This window comes from Chiloscyllium plagiosum, unplaced genomic scaffold (assembly GCF_037043375.1).
Source record: "Chiloscyllium plagiosum isolate Xiang-an unplaced genomic scaffold, Cpla_swu_hap1 HiC_scaffold_27, whole genome shotgun sequence".
Classification (NCBI taxonomy): domain Eukaryota; kingdom Metazoa; phylum Chordata; class Chondrichthyes; order Orectolobiformes; family Hemiscylliidae; genus Chiloscyllium; species Chiloscyllium plagiosum.
In genome coordinates this window covers 35,058,813-35,079,319 of record NW_028270165.1, presented here as the reverse complement: position 1 = coordinate 35,079,319, position 20,507 = coordinate 35,058,813, and the positions used below count along the sequence as shown (strand labels likewise).

The window sequence follows — 20,507 nt, the reverse complement described above, 5'->3', positions numbered from 1 at the left end:
TTTGTATGTCTTTTCCCCTTGTTGGGAGAGAGTGTGCCCCAGTGAGCTGTCTGTGGGAAGGAGCTGTAAACAGATACACAGATGGAGAAACATTACACTATTCGCAGTAGGTGGTGACTGTACACGTTTCCTGAGTATGATCACACTTTCACTTGTTCATCAGAAACAGGGAGCTAAAAGGATACCAGAACCGCGGAGAAGCTGTGGAAATGTGGGGAATGGGGGAAGGGCTTTCATTCCCTGTCGGCACTGGAGATTCATCAAGGTGGTAAAAACAATGACTGCAGATGCTGGAAACCAGATTCTGGATCAGTGGTGCTGGAAGAGTACAGCAGTTCAGGCAGCATCCAAGATCATGGCGGATGGAGGTGTAGAGGGATTGGATATCCATGGTGAAGATGAGGCGTTGGGGGCCAGGGAAACGGAAGTCTTGGAGGAGGTGGAGGGCGTGGGTGCTGTCTCGAACGTATGTGGGGAGTTCCTGGACTAGGGGGGATAGGACAGTGTCGAGGTAGGTAGAGATAAGTTCAGTGGGGCAGGAGCATGCTGAGACAATGGGTCGGCCAGGGTGGTCAGGCTTGTGGATCTTGGGAAGGAGGTAGAACCGGGCAGTGCGTGGTTGCCGGACTATGAGGTTGGAAGCGGTGGGTGGGAGATCTCCTGAGGTGATGGTTGGAAGCTGTGGATGGGAGACTTCCATTTCCCCGGCCCCCAACGCCTCATCTTCACCATGGATATCCAATCCCTCTACACCTCCATCCACCATGACCAGGGCCTCCAAGCCCTCTGTTTTTTTCCTCTCCAGACGTCCCCAACAGTACCCTTCCACCGACACTCTCATTCGTTTGGCCGAACTGGTCCTCACCCTTAACAATTTCTCCTTTGAATCCTCCCACTTCCTCCAGACCAAAGGGGTAGCCATGGGCACACGTATGGGCCCTCGCTATGCCTGTCTCTTTGTTGGCTACGTAGAAGAGTCGATCTTCAGTAATTTCACCGGCACAACTCCCCACCTCTTCCTCCGCTACATTGATGACTGCATTGGCGCCACCTCGTGCTCCCACGAGGAGGTTGAGCAATTCATCAACTTCACCAACACATTCCACCCTGACCTTAAATTTACCTGGACCATCTCTGACACCTCCCTCCCCTTCCTGGACCTCTCCATCTCCATTAGTGACGACCGACTTGACACTGACATTTTCTACAAACCCACCGACTCCCACAGCTACCTGGATTACACCTCTTCCCACCCTATCTCTTGCAAAAATGTCATCCCGTATTCCCAATTCCTCCGCCTCCGCCGTATCTGCTCCCAGGAGGATTAGTTCCACCACAGAACACACCAGATGGCCTCCTTCTTTAGAGACCGCAATTTCCCTTCCCACGTGGTGAAAGATGCCCTCCAACGCATCTCGTCCACATCCCGCACCTCTGCCCTCAGACCCCACCCCTCCAACCGTAACAAGGACAGAACGCCCCTGGTGCTCACCTTCCACCCTACAAACCTCCGCATAAACCAAATCATCCGCCAACATTTCCGCCACCTCCAAAAAGACCCCACCACCAGCGATATATTTCCCTCCCCACCCCTTTCTGCCTTCCACAAAGACCGTTCCCTCTGTGACTACGTAGTCAGGTCCACGCCCCCCTACGACCCACCCTCCCATCCTGGCACTTGCCCCTACCACCGCAGGAACTGTAAAACCTGTGCCCACACCTCCTCCCTCACCGCTATCCAAGGCCCTAAAGGAGCCTTCCATATCCATCAAAATTTTACCTGCACATCCACTAATAACATTTATTGTATCCGTTGCTCCCGATGCGGTCTCCTCTACATTGGGGAGACTGGGCACCTCCGAGCAGAACGCTTTAGGGAACATCTCCGAGACACCCGCACTAATCAACCAAACCGCCCCGTGGCCCAACATTTCAACTCCCCCTCCCACTCTGCCGAGGACATGGAGGTCCTGGGCCTCCTTCACCGCCACTCCGTCACCGCCGATGCCTGGTGGAAGAACGCCTGATCTTCCGCCTCGGAACACTTCAAGCCCAGGGCATCAATGTGGACTTCAACAGTTTCCTCATTTCCCCTTCCTCCATCTCATCCTAGTTTCAAACTTCCAGTCCCCTTGACTTGTCCGGACTTGTCCTACCTGCCTATCTCCTTTTTCACCTATCCATTCCACCCTCTCCTCCCTGACCTATCACCTTCATCTCCTCCCCCACTCATCCATTGTACTCTATGCTACTCTCTCCCCACCCCCACCCTCCTCTAGCTTATCTCTCCACGCTTCAGGCTCTCTGCCTTTATTCCTGATGAAGGGCTTTTGCCCGAAACGTCGATTTTGCTGAAGCTCCTCGGATGCTGCCTGAACTGCTGTGCTCTTCCAGCACCATTGATCCAGGAAAAGGAGATAGGCAGGTCGGACAAGTCATGGGGACAGTGCTGAGCTGGAAGTTTGAAACTAGGATGAGATTTATCAGCTCAGTCGCAGTGCGGAGAGGCAGTTCTTCAAAACATTATTACATTATTTCCCAATGACAAAAACAGATTCACGCTGCCTGAACTTATACAAGTGCCCTGTCATCACATCTTTAATCATAGCTTTGAACATTTTCCCTATGGCATATGTTAAGGTAAATGGTCTGCAGTTTCCTGTTCTCGGTCTGCCTTTTTGAAGGAAGGAGTTTTCCAATCTAAAGAAACCTCCCCTGAAACTAATGACATTTGGAAAATTAAAACCAATGCATTAACTATATCACCAGCTAATTTTTCTTTAAGGGTCTAGAATGAAATACTTTGGCAAACTGGGACTTGTGAACTCGTAGTTCCAACAGTTTACTCAATACTACTTCCCTGGTAATTGTAACTGTCTTCAGTTCCTCCTTCCCTTTCAATTCCTGATTTCCAGCTAGTTCTAGGGTGTTACTTGTATCCTCTCTAGTGGACAGATTCAAGCTCTTTTCAATTCATCTACCATCCCTTTATCCTCCGTTATTGAATCCCCAGACTCATTTTCTACAGAACCAACACTTTCTTTTCTTAACTTTTTTTAAGAAAAGCTGATGGAACTTTTCTTCCTGTTTTTATATTTTTGGCTAACTTTCTGACTCTAATTGCTGTGCTCCTGCCTCCATTATTTCTGATGTTTGTGCCAGCTCTTAACTCTCGGATCAACATGACTGCATATTCTCTGGAACTGACCTTGGTTAAGTGTTGCAAAACACACAAGGGCAAATTTTTCATCTCCAGAAAGTCTTAGTACTGAACACGATAACATTCACTTTGAAATATTGTTCATTCAACCTTCACAAGCACACCCTCCAGATTCAAAATCCCACAATGACACCCAGTTTTGTTATGATCTTTAATTTGAAGAGAAATTTGAATATCCAGTGATTAACTGGAAGAACTGTTCATGAGGTTTTCACATTTTTAAACAAAAACAAATCAACTGGATTAATTTAGCAGAATAGCACGTATGGCTTTAAATTGTAAATCTAGTTTTGTTTTGAGTGACGGAGCAGGTCTATACCAGATGAGGATCGAATACCTGGATTTAGGCTGTTGTCAGGAGCTTTTATTAACCACAAAATAGCATCTCAATATAAAGTAATATAACAACATGGCTTCAGGCTACACATTAATACTGTGTTTAAAATGGCTAAAAGCTGCATTTCTGCATTCCTGAGCTAACTGAATCACAGATTAAGCAAACAATGCCTTCTTCATAGTATGGATCTAATTCAGCTAGATAGAACATTACTGACCATCCTAGCTAACCTTGAAGCACAGGTATGAGGAGATAATGCGTGTGAAACAACATTATTTCCCAGGAAATATCATTGGGTTAACCTGTTGTCCATTATGTAATTTTATTGGATTTACTCTGTAATTAAGACTGTACTGTCTCTTAAGAAACATATGAAAATTGATATTTTATTCCAAGTTAATCACGCAGTTTCTCCAAGGAACACAGAATCTTTTAATATCTGTGTTGTTGGACAAATCTTTGCCCGGCCGTTACAAATTAAAGTGTGAAACCTTGCTGAAGCAAACCATAATCCTAGTGTTCTTTTGACCGATCTTGGAACTGAGAGACCCCTCCCAGTGTTGAGATCTTCAACTCTCACTGTGCTTTTGGTGTGACCCATGATTACAGAGACTTGTGGGAACATAGAGGATTTGTAACCCCCACGGGGCAGACGAATAGTAATGCTGTTTTGTCCAATCAATCTGGCAGCTATCAAGATGTTCAGCTCATGCTGAGGCAATGGATACAGTCTCCAAAGGAATGAGCAAATGGATGCTGCTGCCAAGCAGGCAGCCTGACACCCCAAACTTCTGGTCCCATTGGGTCCCCAGCAAAACCCAGATAGAGACAATATGGGGACAGGTACGCCAGGCCTGGGTATGGGACTGAAATCACAGGGGAGGCCCCCTGCTGAACAGAACAAACTATGGCCTCAAATAGGATTCTCCCTCAATTCTCAAACCGAAATGTGGGTGACCCCTGATGGACTACTTTGTGTTCCTTCTTTGCTGCTGCCTATTTCAATTGATTATGTGCATTATTGTACACACATGGACAAGGAGGGAATGGTTAGTACTGTATTACAAACCTGGTGTCACCCAGATTTCCAGTAAGCAGATAGGAAAAGAGCTGGAGCATGTTTAATTTATAAACAAACAAGATGCATGGTTTAAGAGGGATGCCCTGAGGTTGTTAACCACCTCCTTGCCTGGTCAGCCTTTTTACTTGTCTACAACTTGCTTTTAGAGTCATAGAGATGTACAGCTTGGAAACAGACCCTTTGGTCCAACCCGTCCATGCTGACCGGATATCCCAATCCAATCTCGTCCCACCTGCCAGCACCTGGCCCATATCCTTCCTATTCATATACCCATCTAAATGCCTCTTAAATGTTGCAATTGTACCAGCCTCCACCACATTCTCTGGCAGCTCATTTCATTCACGTACCACCCTCTGCATGAAAATGTTGCCCCTTCGGTATATTTTATATCTTTCCCCTCTCACCCTAAACCTATGCCCTCTAGTTCTGGACTCCCCGACCCCAGGGAAAAGACTTGGTCTATTTATACTATCCATGCCTCTCATAATTTTGTAAACCTCTATAAGGTCACCCTTCAGCCTCCGACGCTCCAGGGAAAAGAGCCCCAGCCTGTTCAGCCTCTCACTATAACTCAAATCGTCCAACCCTGGCAACATCCTTGTAAATCTTTTCTGAACCCTTTCAAGTTTCACAACATCTTTCTGATAGGAAGGAGACCAGAATTGCATGCAATATTCCAACAGTGGCCTAACCAATGTCCTGTACAGCCACAACATGACCTCCCAACTTCTGTACTCAATACTCTGACCAATAAAGGAAAGTATACCAAATGCCTTCTTCACTATCCTATCTACCTACAACTCCACTTTCAAGGAGCTATGAACCTGCACTCCAAGGTTTCTTTGTTCAGCAACACTCCCTAGGACCTTACTATTAAGTAAATAAGTCCTGCTAAGATTTGCTTTCCCAAAATGCAGCACCTCGCATTTATCTGAATTAAACTTCATTTGACATTTCTCAGCCCATCGGGTCCAGATCCTGTTGTAATCTGAGGTAACCCTCTTCACTGTCCACTACACCTCCAATTTTGGTGTCATCTGCAAACTTACTAACTGTACCTCTTATGCTCGCAACTAAATCATTTATGTAAATGACAAAAAGTAGAGGGCCCAGTACCGATCCTTGCGGCACTCCACTGGTCACAGGCCTCCAGTCCGAAAAACAACCCTCCACCACCACCCTCTGTCTTCTACCTTTGAGCCCGTTCTGTATCCAAATGGCTAGTTCTCCCTGTATTCTGTGAGATCTAACCTTGCTAATCAGTGTCCCATGGGGAACCTTGTTGAATGCCTTACTGAAGTCCATATAAATCACATCTACTGCTCTGCCCTCATCTATCCTCTCTGTTACTTCTTCAGAAAAAATAAATCAAGTTTGTGAGACATGATTTCCCACGCACAATGTCATTTGACGATCCCTAATCAGTCCTTGCCTTTCCAAATACATGTACATCCTGTCCCTCAGGACTCCCTCCAACAACTTGCCCACCAATGACATCAGGCTTACTGGTCTACCACCCTTCTTAAACAGTAGAACCATGTTAGCCAAGCTCCAGTCTTCTGGCACCTCACCTGTGACTATTGATGATAATATCTCAGCAACAGGCCCAGCAATCACTTCTCTAGCTTCCCATGGAGCTCTAGGCTATACCTGATCAGGTCCTAGGGATTTATCCACCTTTCTGTTTCAAGACATCCAACACTTCCTCCTCTGTATTTTAGAGTGTAGGTTAGGGTGGATTAGCCATGAGAAATATGGAAAAAGGGGTTAGGTATGGGCGGGATGCTCTTCAGAGGGCCAGTGTGGAGTAGATGGGCCGAATGGCCTGCTTCCACATTGTTGGGATTCTATGACTCCCACCACAAAGGAGCATTTGATCAGCATCTATCCTGTCAAACCCCTTTCAGAATTCTACTGGTTTCAATAAGATCACTTCTGGTTCAGAGAGGCAGACAACACAGAAATAGACCCTTCGGTCCAACTCGTCCAATTCCCAAAATAACTAGTCCCACTTACTTACATTTGGCCCATATCCCTCTAAACCTTTCTATTCATGTACCCATCCGAATGTCATTTAAATGTTGTAAATGTCCCCACATCTACCACTTCCTCAGCAAGTTCATTCCATATGCAAACCACCCTGTACCAAAACGTTGTCCCTCAGGCTCCTTTTAAATCTCTCTCCCCTCACTTTTAAAACTATGCCTCCTAGTTTTGAGCACCTCTACACTAAGGAAGAGCCCTTTGCTATTCACCTTACCTCCACTCCTCATGGTTTTATAAATCTCAATGACATCACCACTCAACCTCTTGCACTTAAGTGAAAAGTGTCCCAGTCTCTCTTTATAACTCAAACCCTCCAGTCCTGGCAATGTCTTGGTAAATCTTTACCAAACCCTCTCTAATAGTATTCTTCCTATTACAGGGCCACCAGAACTGTACTCAGTACTCTAAAAGTGGCCTCACCAACATCCTGTACAACCTCAACATGATGTCCCATCCCCTATACTCAATGGGGTGAACAATGAAGGCAAGTATGCTAAACGCCTTCCTAACCACCCTGTCTCCCAGTGATGCAGCTATGCACCTGAATCCTCCCATGTCTCTGTTCTCCAACAAGGCTCAAGGCCCTACCATTACCTGTATAGGTCCGCCCTTCCTTGTTTCAGCAAAATGCAACCCCTTGCTTTTATTCATACTTCTCTCATACATATACACACACATACACCCCCCAACACTCTCACAGGCTTATACTCTATACAAAGCATGCACACAAACTCACATGCACACACACAAATAACTCCAAGAAGTGAATTTGAATTGGCAGAATTATTTGCAGGTACATTCTACTTTGCTCAAAAAGTGCAGAAACTGCAGGCAGTCAATCCATGTAATATTTTATAAATTCCTACTTTGGAAATAGAACCAGTCTGATCCAAGATTGGGGTGTGACAGACTCGAACGTCACACCTTTCATGCATTGTCTGAACTGTCAGCCTTTTTAAAAATAAAACCTTAAGTCATCTCAAGAACGTAACTTAAAAGATGTTCTGGGATTTACAGATTAATGAACCAAAACCTGCAATCCATTCTCAAAGATGGAAGACTTAACAGCAATCTAGGTTTGTTCAGTATATCCTATCAGTTGCATGACACTATGAGCTTTTGCTATAAATTCTGTGTCTTTTGAACCTGCTCCACAGCTACCCGGTGAAGGAGCAGCGCTCCGAAAGCTAGTGCTTCCAAATAAACCTGTTGGACGATAACCTGGTGTTGTGTGATTTTTCACTTTACCCAGGCCAAGTCCACCACCGGCTCCTCCATATCGTTTCCACTGAACACAGCCCACACCTCCCGATGCTGCCAGTAAACTTTACAATGCCGATGAAATGATGCACTCTACAATCCTGAAAAATTCACAATTTCTAATGATACTGGCTCCTCATTCACTGCTCCATCTGATAGACAACATTGGAAACTTAGTGCAGGAGGCTGAAAGAACTGATCAGCTTTAAAACAAAAACCTCTTGGAGATCAAAGCTTTCAATGAGAATCTGAGCCCGGCGGTAAGTTCAGGAAACCTTTATTGTGACCCAACTTTGTTATAGCTTCAGATCCCCCCCTGCAAAAAGGTAGAGAAAAAGTAGCTGCGTTTTAAACAGCTCAAGGTCAAAGCACATACACTTCCCCCACCTCACATTCTTTACTAATGGTTAACACCCAGTCGTCCTTTTGTAATTGGATCCGTGGTACAGCTGTAACCCGGAAGAAGTATTGCCTCACTCAGCAATTTCAATCCAAGGATGCAACTTGGCCATCACTGTTTCAATTCCCCGACAGGTGAACTTGCTGGTGCCTCCGCAGGGCAGAGGAGCAGGTGTAAGCCTTCCTGCACTGACAGCAGGTGAACGGCCTCTTCCTGGTGTGAACCTGCCGGTGGGTCAGCACGGTGGAGACCTGGGTAAAGCACTTCCCACACTCTGGGCAGCTGAAGGGCCCCTCACCTGTGTGAACCCATTGGTGGGTCAGCAGGGTGGAGGAATTGCTGAAGGCCTTCCCACACTCGGGGCAGGGGAATGACCTCTCCCCAGTGTGGCTGTGCCAATGAGAGTCCAGGGTAACAGAAACTTTTCCCGCAGTCACCACACTTCCATTGTTTCTCCAAAAGGTGCGATTCCTCTGTTTTCTCCATGGCTGAAGCTTCAGTTACACACAAACACGGATACAGCCCCTCCCTGCCGTCAATTCGTCTTTCCCAGCCGTATAACTGTCTCAGGCTCCACACTCAGTGCGCTGCAACAGTAGGGTGTCTCTTCCAGTCCCACTGATACTGAAAACGTACTCAAACAGGAACCAAAAAGCTTTGCTCCTTCTCACAGAATCATAGTTGAAAATTATTGCGGTCCCGATGGATTGAGTGACTGTCAGACATTGACGTCAAAGTGAGGACTGCAGACGCTGGACAGTCAGAGTCGAAATGTGTGGCGCTGGAAAAGCACAGCAGGTCAGGCAGCATCCGAGGAGCAGGAGAGTCAATGTTTTGGGCATAAGCCCTTCATCTGTTGATTTTGAATCTTTCGACTTCAGATCTTCAAATACTGTGCAAAAAGGGATTACAAAAATTATCACTATCGGACCAGGGTAGAAATTCTGAACAAGCAATTCTACTTTCTGTGGAATATTCTTGTCTGTTGTTATTCCACAAAATTGAAAGCACCATCCCACTCTCTCCCCCCCTCTGTTCTCACTCCGCTCTAACTAATTCCCCTGAAGGTGCTGATTCAGGATCTTACAGGGGCGGAAAAAGCAAAAACTTCAAGACTGACATCTCTCTGAATTTTGGATACCTCCACCTGAAAGTTAATATCTTTCACAACACTGGGATCCTGCTGAGAGTGAGCAGGTCTGATTTTGGGAAGCAAAAAAAGTGTCAATTCAGGGTGAACCTGCAATGCAGCTTCTTGAGGAAGGACCAGACACAAAATAGTTAATGACCCCAGGAAGGCGGGAGCAAAATGAGACATCAAGGTATCAACACCGACACACTTCAGTCAAACTCTTCTGCTCCCAGTCAGGGCAAAGCATGCTCTGAAAGTCCAGCCTTCACAACCACACTTCTGCTTCCACTGAAGACAATTAGAGTCACACAGCACGGAAACTGACCCTTTGGCCCAACCTGCCCAGATATCCTAAATTAATCTAGTCACGTTTGCCATCACTTGGCCCCTATATGGGCCGGGTGCTGGCAGCTGGGACTAAATTGGGTTGGCTATCTTGTCAGCAAGGACGGGTTGGACCGAAGGGTCCATCTGTGCTGTACATCTCTATGACTCCAGTCGCATTTGCTATCACTTGGCCCTGACCCATCTGAACCCTTCATATTCATATGCCCATCCAGGAGCCTTTTCACTTGTCATCGTATCAGCACCCACCACTTCCTCTGGCAGCTCACGCCATCGCTCAAGCGACTCCATGTTGAAAGCGTCTGATATGGTGCACCAAATGACACCAGGATAATCTCAGATCATTCCAGATCGCATCGATACTCAGTCAGTGGCTTTCCCGATCAGGATGTTGTACGTGATCAAACAGGTTAGTGGGTAGGCGATCCCCCACATCTTAGTTCAAGTATCTCTACGAGAACTCCCTTGCTGGAGGGTCCCTTGGAGACACTTCAACTGGACTTCATTGAGTTGTAGAAATGAGTTGAGTTGCTATAAATGTGTTTTGCTTATTGCTGATGTCTTTTGTAAGTGGATTGAAGCCTAACCTCCTCCTAACGCTACTGCTGAGACTGTGGCGAAGATTTTGTTTAAGGAAATAATTCCCTGCTTCAGTATACCTGCGTGCATTGGCTCGGACAATGGACCACATTTTGTAGGTAATATTAACGGAGAACTCTGTTCCCAGCTTTGTATTTGTCGGCAACTGCATGGTGCTTATCATCCTCAGGCGGCCAGCATTGTTGAATGTTTTAACCAGATGCAAGACTAAACTAGCCAAATTAATGGCAGAGTGTGGCCTCTCCTGGTTATGCTAATCCCTGTGGCCTTATTCCAGATGCGATCCATGTCTGTGGGCAAGACACGACTGTCTCCAGCTGAGAGTTTCTCTGGTCACTGCCTCCGTACCCCTTGGAACGATTCGGCTCCCTTCTGAGTCCACTTCCACCACATGACCAAAGCAATCATTGGTTATGTTCTTGCTCTAACCAATGTTATGTGTGCCTTTCACTCCCAGGAGCGTGCGGCCTACAGCAATGTTCCCTCCCTTTCAGCCTCGTCAAGGGTAGAGCCTGGTTCGTTGGTGCTCGTCAAGAACTGGACTGGCAAACGTCTCCAACCTCGTTGGGATGGCCCCTTCCAGGTTTTACTTCCCACCCCTACAGCGGTCCCAGTCGCTGGGCGCTCAGCTTGGGTGCAACTGCACCATTGTAAATTGATTGACCGCACCAATCAAAAGGGGGGAAGAGGAGGAGAGAATCCTGGATCTCAACAAAAGGAGTGGACCCTGTCCAGTTGGGTTTTGAATTTTGCTGTTGTTCTAATGTTAATCTTATTACAGATACTTGAACTAAGAGGAGGGACATTTGGGGATCGCTTATCTCCTCACCTTTCTGATCACGTACAACATCCTGATGGGGAAAGCCACTAACTATGGACGCGACCAGGAATGATCAGAGATTATCCACCACCCATGCTGAGGAGATGTCGTCCAGTGCACCGGACCAGACGCCTTTGACGTGTGGAACGTGATGAAGATTGATTATTGCAATGGACTCTTACATCAGAAAGACCAGATGGTCCATCTGGACAGTAGAAATCAGTGAGAGTTATCATGTCGTTACCATGTTTTTTTGATTTTACATGCAGACACAAGCCTAGTGAAGATAAAAATGATCAACCCTGTTATTATGGTAAATATGCCCAGGAACATAGTCCCTTTTTGTAGGACGGGCCGACTCGAGAAAAGAGAAGCCTGATAGGGGAAACTCCTCAATCCACAAACAACTTATTTATACAGGCCCACAGAACGCTCTTCACCCCAGAGGCAGTAGTATGTTACTCCTCTCTATCGGGAGATGACTTACTTGCCCCGTCCCCAGTCCCTGATTCCAATCTATTCATCAGATTTCCTACTGTCGACCCCATGAAGAGAAATATCACTTTCCAATACCTCGGGTCTGTGTATACAAACAGCTGGTGTAACACTGGCTGGGGTACAGCAGGCCTTATGCGGCACATGGACCTGGAACGGAACCCTTCCCTTGTGCATTTATAGGCCTTTTCTCTTTTCAGAACCTGATACTGTCACCAAGACCATGTACAATAGAGCTAAGGGAGAGCCCAATGGGAACAGCATTCTGAGAACCATTGTCTCCCATACAGTGCGAGTGCTCGAGTCACTTGGCCCATTTTTACAGCGCTCAAGCGACTCCTCTGTGCCACCGTGGGCGGCACGGTGGCACAGTGGTTAGCACTGCTGCCTCACAGCTCCAGAGACCCGGGTTCAATTCCCGCCTCAGGCGACTGACTGTGTGGAGTTTGCACATTCGCCCCGTGTCTGCGTGGGTTTCCTCCGGGTGCTCCGATTTCCTCCCACAGTCCAACGATGTGCAGGTCAGGTGAATTGGCCATGGTAAATTGCCCATAGTGTTAGGTAAGGGGTAGATGTGTAGGGGTATGGGTGGGTTGCGCTTCGGCGGGGCGATGTGGACTGATAGGGGAAACTCCTCAATCCACAAATAACATATTTATACAGGCCCACAGAACGCTATTCACCCCAGAGGCAGTAGTATGTTACTCCTCTCTATCGGGAGATGACTTACTTGCCCCGTCCGCAGTCTCCGATTCCAATCTATTCATCACTGTTTCCACACTGTGAGTAACCAAATCTAATCTAATCTAAAACGTCGACCCTTTGCTCCTGTAGATCTGACCAGACCCCCTGCTGTAACATTTCAGTAATCTATTTTGACAAACTCTCCCTAATATACACCAAACCAGACTATTATTTCTTAAGGTAAAGGTAAAGCTACCAATTTCCTTGTCCTGGATGGCAAAGATGTCCCTCATAAGGTCACTATCGGAGCCCTTGTTCCCACAACAGTACCTTGTCCTGGCCAGTGGACAAGTCGATGGAACCTCCATCTGAGGAGGATGCAGCGGTCGGTCTCAGCCAACCTTGCTCCAACTGGAAGGCTCCCAAGGGACTGGGTGACAATACAGGACACCCAATAGGCTGGGGAATCCAGAGTACCCTGACGTTGGGAGGATCGGCAGGAGTGACAAGTTAAAAGAACCGCAATTCCCTCTTTTGCGGCCTGACCATTCGAGGAAATAAGACTAAAGAGGCTCTGGAACAGAGTAAACTGGGATTATCAGACCTGTGTCTTTACTCTGTGCAGAATCGGTATGCCTTAGACTATATACTCACCCGGGAGGGTGAGGTCTGCACCATTGTCCAAGATAAATGCACTATGGGCATTCCCGATCTCACTGGCAATATTAACTAAGATACAAGAAGAGATCCAGAATGACTGAAGGGACCAGTTGGGGAAACTGCAGAACGGGCTGATGGTACAATTGGCTTATCAATTTAGCTATGTCTGTTTGTCGGTATTGGTATTGTTAGGTATTTAATTGCTAGGCTTATGAGGTCCCTTAGTGATATAGATTTGCCCCAGAAGATGTTCCTTTTGCCATCCGATGGTTCACCCACACGTGTCGATGGCGATGATAAATATGACCAGATGAGCTGCGAGGATGGTGGTGCCGCTCTGCAGGATGTTGATGGCAGGACTACCTTGAAGGGCATTCGTTTGGATTAGCCTTCTCTTTCAGTGATCGCGGTGCAATCAAAGGGAGGAATGAGGGTGTGGGCATCTGGGTGAGAAAGTCTATAGCCTTAAAACTTGTCTTTAAACATTCAGACTAAAATGTAATGCTGAATTATTGAATACATTTACTGCACTAGAAAATAAACCGACAGGTAGGCTCAGAAAGAGGAGAGAACTTAAAGATAGGGACACCTGGGCTCACCAAGTGATAACAGGATGCTGTAAGGCAATTAAGAACGTTTGCCTCAGCATCAGTGAACCTGTGTGAACAGGACACCAAGTGATAACATTCACAGCCGTTCCCTTGTGAGACCATTTTAGTGCTGAGGCTGTTGGAAAATTAACTCTTAGTGCTTATGTGCTATGGATTTAAATGAATTGCATTTTGGGACTTTATGATGATATTGAGTAGCCATTACTGGTTATTAAATACAAACTCTGTAAAAGGAAATATTGATAAAGCTTTACCTTACTTGCTGCAGCCGAAGCTCCAGCGGAGGAAACAGGCCGCGGGCACAATTCGGGCTTCTGGATGGCCACGCCCCCTGGTCCTTGTCCCGCCCCCTCCTCCGCCAAAGCGACACGTAAGTCCCGCCCCTTCCGAACGCAGATCGTAAACCCCGCCCCCAGACTAAACCCGCCCCTCCTGGTAAACCCCGCCCACCCAGATGTATTTGGAAGCACTGGCTTCTGCAGCGCTGCTCCTTCTGCGGGTAGCTGTGCTGCAGGATCATAAGACACAGAATTAATAGCAAAACATCACAGTGTCATGCAACCGATGCAATATTTGGAACAAACCTGGACCGCTGCTGAGTCCTTCATCTTTTAGAATGGGTTGCAGGTTTCAGTTCATCAATATATAAATTCCGGAACTTTAGATCACATTCCCTACAGTGTGGAAACAGGCCCTTCGGCCCAACAAGTCCACACTGACCCGCCGAAGAGCAAAACACCCAGCCCCATTCCCCGTCACCTAACACTACGGGGCAATTTAGCTTGGCCAATTCACCCTAACCCACACGTCTTTGGACTGTGGGAGGAAACCCACGCAGACGTGGCACGGAGGGGGGGGGGGGGGGGGGGGGGGGGGTGCGGGGAGGGAATTGAACCGGTGGCTCTGGTGCTGTGAGGCAGCAGTGCTAACCACAAAAAAAAGAGAGATAGGGATGCAAGGCAGGATTTCAGGGAACGAGGGTGGAAGCTGAGGGTTAGAACAAACAGAGTGATTATCTTTGGTTTGTTGCCTCCTTTTCCAGGTATCTGACCCTTGTCTTTCGTGTCCTCCCCTACCCTTCCTGTTATCCCTTGATCCCAGTCTCCTTTTTGTTATTTCTTCTACTGCCTCCACCATCATTTTGGCTTTCTGTTTCTGCTTCTCGTCTTCCCTTTTCACATACACTTTCTGTGCCTCACGTAACAGCTCTTCCATCTGTCTTTCACTCCATCCATCTAATTTCTGTAATTTCTTTTGTATGTCCGGCCATGATTTAGTTACTAACTGGACCTTTAAGAGTCCCTGTGTTATCTGATTATCGGGATCCATTCCCAAACACTTCCTTGTGGCCTCCTTGAGCCTTTTAAGAAATGCAGAAGTGGTTCCATCCTTCTCTTGTCGTACTTCAAAGGCCTTAACAAAGTTTTATGATCTTGGTGCCGCCTCTTTAATTCCTAATATTCCCATTTCTCATAGATCCCGCATTGACTCCCTATCTTCTCTGTCATTATTTTCCCAATGAGGGTCAACATTTGGGAATTTCTGTTCTGCTGGGGCCCCTTCTTCCCCAACTGGGTGCCTGTTTTCCCATTCCTATAAAGCTGCTCTCCTAATCATAACTCGTTCTTCCCCTGAAAATAACGTTCCTAAAATTGCCATCAGTTCTCCCCAGGTATATAAATTAGGCCCTAGGAATTGCTCTAATTGTTCGGCAAGTCCAACCGGATCCTCTATTAAACTTTTCATTTCCTTTGTAAAAACCCTAACTTCACTGCTAGTTAAGGGAGCGTTTACATATCCGATTGTACCTTCCCCAATCGGAACCTCTCGTAAGGGACATAATTTTACATTTTCCATTATCTCTGCCCCTCCTTTACGTGTGGTGGCTCGAGTGACTCTGGCCCCCCCCCCCAGGTTCTGCATCTTTTAGTTCAGAGTCCGTTCCCATTTCTGTGTCTGGACTCAGTTCTACTTCGGGAGCTGTAGGCTCGTTCCGGGGAGTAGTATATGGGGGCGGCAAACATGTTAAGGGATCCCATTGTGGCTTCCCTTGTTCATTCTTTTTCTGTTCTTTCCCTGATTCCTCCCTATTCATGGGACATAATTTTACTCCCGCGCTCCCTATCCAACAAACCGCATAATCGGACTCTTTTTGACTGTACGCTTCTTTCCGATTGACATATATATTAAGATCTTGACACAGCCAATCCTCATCGGACCGATATTTGGGCCAAAAAATATCAGGCGCCTTAATACTTTCTCTAGTCCAGACAAAACAACAATAGTAGTTTACCATTATAGCCTTATCTTTCCCCCGTGTCGGGGAGTTGTGTTCCCAATTTCCCAACATTCTCCCCAAAGGACTGTCGGGTGAAATATATTCCCCTTTAATGTTATTTACAGATCGATCGTTACCCAGGCAACTTCCCGTGCCTTACATCATTGCTAATTTAATTAATCTTAACGAGGTCCGGTGTCACCTTCTTCCACACCCCCTTCAGGGTCCTGACTAGACACCTTACTCATCCGATTAATCTGACCAACTATCTGCTTTTTGAGACTTCAACTGTTCTCCATGAATCACTTTTATGTAAGGATAAAAGAGATTAGTTAGAAACTGATTCGCACTGATTAGTGGTTAGCACTGCTGCCTCACAGCGCCAGAGACCTGGGTTCAATTCCCGCCTCAGGCGACTGACTGTGTGGAGTTTGCACATTCTCCCCGTGTCTGCGTGGGTTTGCTCCGGTTTCCTCCCACAGTCCAAAGATGTTCAGGTTAGGTGAATTGACCATGCTAAATTGCCCCTAGTGTTAGGTAAGGGGTAAACGTAGGGGTATGGGTGGGTTGCGCTTCGGCGGGGCGGTGTGGACTTGTTGGGCCGAAGGGCCTGTTTCCACACTGTAAGTAATCTAATCTAATCTGATAGTAAGGCAGTCATGACCTGTAAAAAGAACAGGAGTTAACATTTTATTTCATAATCTGTAAAATCCTTAACCTGAAAAGAAATCATGTTAAAATTTCCATAGTAGAAATCAGATTCAAAACAGTCCCGGATCTCAAGCTCCAGGGAACAAAGCAGAAACATTCAATCACCAACAAACAAATGTGCATTCAAACCAAATCACAAAGGGTTAAACTTGCTAGTTGCTGTACAGCTCTTTCTCTCTCTCTCTCTCACGCACGCACACACACACACAAACAGACACCGTGTCTCACAGACACTTTGAGCTTTCCGCAACGACTCCTCTAGCTTTTGAATATTCATCTGGACGTCTGGCCATAAGTTAGTTATGAAGGGCATCCTCAGTAGCCCTTCTGACACGGGCTGTTTTCCATTGACATATGCTTAATTTTATATATCACCAATTTCCCATACTTTTATATGTCCCGACCACGAAGGCAAGACATAAAAGGTCTCTCTTCTTACCTTGGTCTGTGCACAGAGTTACCTGGTCATTTCAGTGCACCCCGTCCCGCAGCAATTCTTGCAGCAAATACCGCTGCCCCCGGTCACCCGGATATATCCTTTAAGACCTTTCCCTACCCGGGTCTTGTGCACAAGAGCTGCCCGACAGAACCCGCCGCGTCTGCCCGCCTTGTTTCCAGGGTCTCCCAGTCTGGATCGTACTCGCCCAAACCGCGAATGACAAGCAAGGGAGTCGGAGATCACCGAAATCGGCGAGGTGCACCTCCCCGGTCATCCCAAGAGTGTCGAGCGGTCTGAGGCTTGGATCCCGGAACGAGGCCCCCAATTGTGAGAAACAGAACTCACTCACAAATCAATCAGCCTGAGACAAAGCCTTGGAAACAAGAACAATTTATTACAGTCTTCTAAGTACTGGACGCTTCTGCAATCAAGCAGAAATACGTGTCAAAACAGAGCCTGTTCGCTTTCTTATTCAGTTTACAAGTTGCGGAATCACTTTACTTCAGGTTTATTGTGAAATACCCCTGCTGCTTCTTTTTGTGGTCAACTACAACACTTTAAAGTTATTCCCTAGCTTAAACTATTTTCTTTAAAAGACCCTCTATATTCATTGAAGTCTTAGCCTTATGTATGCTACATGCTACAAGAATTCCGCTTCCCTTCCCCCTCCTACACCCCCTCACCCATCCGCAAAAACAACATTTCTAATCTCCCACAGAAAGAGGGATAGGGATGTAAGGCAGGATTTCAGGGAGCTAGGGTGGAAGCTGAGGGCTAGAACAAACAGAGTGGTTATCTCTGGTTTGTTACCCGTGCCACGTGATAGCAAGGCAAGGAATAGGGAGATATATCAGCTGAAAACCTGGCTGCAAGGATGGTGCAGGAGGGAGGGTTTCAGGTTTTTGGATAATTGGGACTCATGCTGGGGAAGGTGGGACTTGTACAAACAGGACAGTCTTCACTTGAACCAGAGGGGTACTAATATCCTGGGTGGGAAATTTGCTGGTGCTATTCGGGTGGGTTTAAACTAGCTCAGCAGGGGGATGGGAACCGGGGTGTGTAGCTGCAATGCACAGGAGGATGAGAGTAGGAAGGACAGGGACAGGATTTCAGGGTCACAGGAATGTACTGGCAGACAGTGAAGTGATTTGAAGTGTGTCTACTTTCATGCCAGAGTATCCACAATAAGGTAGGTGAGCTTGCAGCACAGATAGGTACCTGCGACTTGGATGTTGTGGCCATTTCGGAGACATGGAGAGAGCAGGGTGAGGAATGGATGTTGCAGGTTCCAGGGATTTGATCTTTCATTAAGAACAGCCAAGGCGGTAAAAGAGGGAGAGGCGTGGCCTTGTTAGTCAAGGATAGTATAACGGTGGCTGACAGAACTTTTGTTGAGGACTCGTCTACTCAGGTAATGTGGGCTGAGGTTAGAAACAGGAGAGGAGAGGTCACACTGCTTGGAGTTTTTTTATAGGCCTCCGCAGAGTTCCAGGGAGGTGGAAGAGGGGATTAGCAAAATTATTCTGGGTAGGAGTGAAAGGAACAGGGTGGTCATTATGGGGGACTTTAACTTGCCCAACATTGACTGGAAATGCTTTCATTCCAGTACGTCGTATGGATCAATTTTTGTCCAGTGTGTGCAGGAGGGCTTTCTGACACAGTATGTCGAAGGGCCAACAGGAGGGGAAGTCACACTGGATCTGGTGCTTGGTAATGAACCAGGCCAGGTGTTTGATTTAGTGGAAGGTGAGCACTTTGGAGAGAGTGACCAGAATTCAGTTAGGTTTCATTTAGCAATGTAAAGGGATAGGAACATGCCACAGGTCAAGAGTTATCGATGGGGCAAGGGCAATTATAATGCAATTAGGCAAGACTTAGGATGCATAGAATAGGATAGCAAAATGCAGGGGATGGGGACAATAGAAGTGTGGAGCTGGTTTAAGGAACAGATAGTGTCCTTGATAGGTATGTCCCTGTCAGGCAGGGAGGAAGTGATAAGGGAAGGGAACCGTGGTTTACAACAGACATTGCATCTCTTGTTACAAAGAAGGAGGCGGCTTATGTGATGATGAGGCAAGATGGTTCAGATGAGGCGATGGAGAGTTACAGATCAGCTGGGAAGGATTTAAAGAGAGAGTTAACAGCAAAGAGGGTCATGAGCAGTCTTTAACACATAAATGAGAACCCTAAAGCTTTCTATAGGTATGTGAGGAATAAAAGGATGATTAGGGTAGGAATAGGGCCAATCAAAGACAGAAGTGGGAAATTGAGTGTGGGCCCTGTGGAGATTGGAGAGGTGTTAATGAATATCTCTCATCGGTCTTCACTCAGGAAAAAGAGAATATTTCAGAGGAGAAGAATGAGGTACAAGATATTAGACTCGAAAGGATCAAGGTTAGTTGCACACAGGTGTTATCAATTCTAGAAGGAGTGAAAGTAGACAAGTTCCCTGGGCCGGATGGGATTTATCCAAGGATTCTCTGGGAAGCGAGGGAGGAGATAGCAGAGCCTTTGGCTTTGATATTTGAGTTGTCATTGTCTACAGGTTTAGTACCAAAGTGGAGGATTGCAAATGTTATGCCCTTGTTCAAGAAGGGCAGCAGAGATGACCCAGGTAATTATAGACCAGTGAGCCTTACTTCTGTTGAAGGAAAGCTTTTGGAAAGGAACATTAGAGATAGGATTTATAATCATTCAGCAAGCAACAATTTATTTTCAGATAGTCAACATGGTTTCATCAAGAGCAGGTCGTGTCTCACAAACCTCAGAGTTTTTTGAGAAGGTTACCAAGCATGTAGATGAGGGTAGGGCAGTTGACGTGGTGTACGTGGACCTCTGTAAAGCCTTTGATAAAGTTCCACATGGTAGGCTGTTGGAGTAAATGCAGAGGCATGGGATTGAGGGTGATTTAGCAGTTTGGATTACAAACTGGCTTTCTGAAAGAAGGCAGTGAGTGGTGGTTTATGGAAAATATTCAGCCTGAAGTCCGGTTACTAGTGGTGTGCCACAAGGATCTGTTTTGGGACGACTGCGGTTTGTCATTTTTTAATTGGCTTAGACACAGGCATAGGTGGATGGATTAGTAAATTTGCAGATGACACTGAAGTCGGTGGAGTGCTGGACAGTTTGGAAGAATGTTACAGGTTGCAGGGGGACTTGGATAAACTGCAGAATTTGGCTGAGAGGTGGCAAATGGAGTTCAATGCAGCTAAATGTGAGGTGATTCACTTTGGGAACAATAACAGGAAGGCAGTGATCTTGGAGTCCAGGTGGATAGATCCCTGAAAGTTGCCACTCAGGTGGATAGTGCTGTTAAGAAGGCAAACAGTGTATTAGGTTTCATTGGTAGAGGAATTGAGTTCTGGAACTGCAATATCATGCTGCAACT

The 20,507-nt window shown here is 46.5% G+C and overlaps 2 protein-coding genes across 2 annotated transcripts in view; one reads left to right on the top strand and one right to left on the bottom strand.

Annotated features, from left to right (window-relative positions):
* The window catches only part of LOC148143568 (uncharacterized), a 262,855-nt gene that overhangs the window by 40,382 nt on the left and 201,966 nt on the right, over positions 1–20,507 (top strand). The window lies entirely within an intron of this gene.
* Positions 1–20,507, bottom strand: part of LOC148143574 (uncharacterized) — a 70,242-nt gene that overhangs the window by 14,395 nt on the left and 35,340 nt on the right. The window lies entirely within an intron of this gene.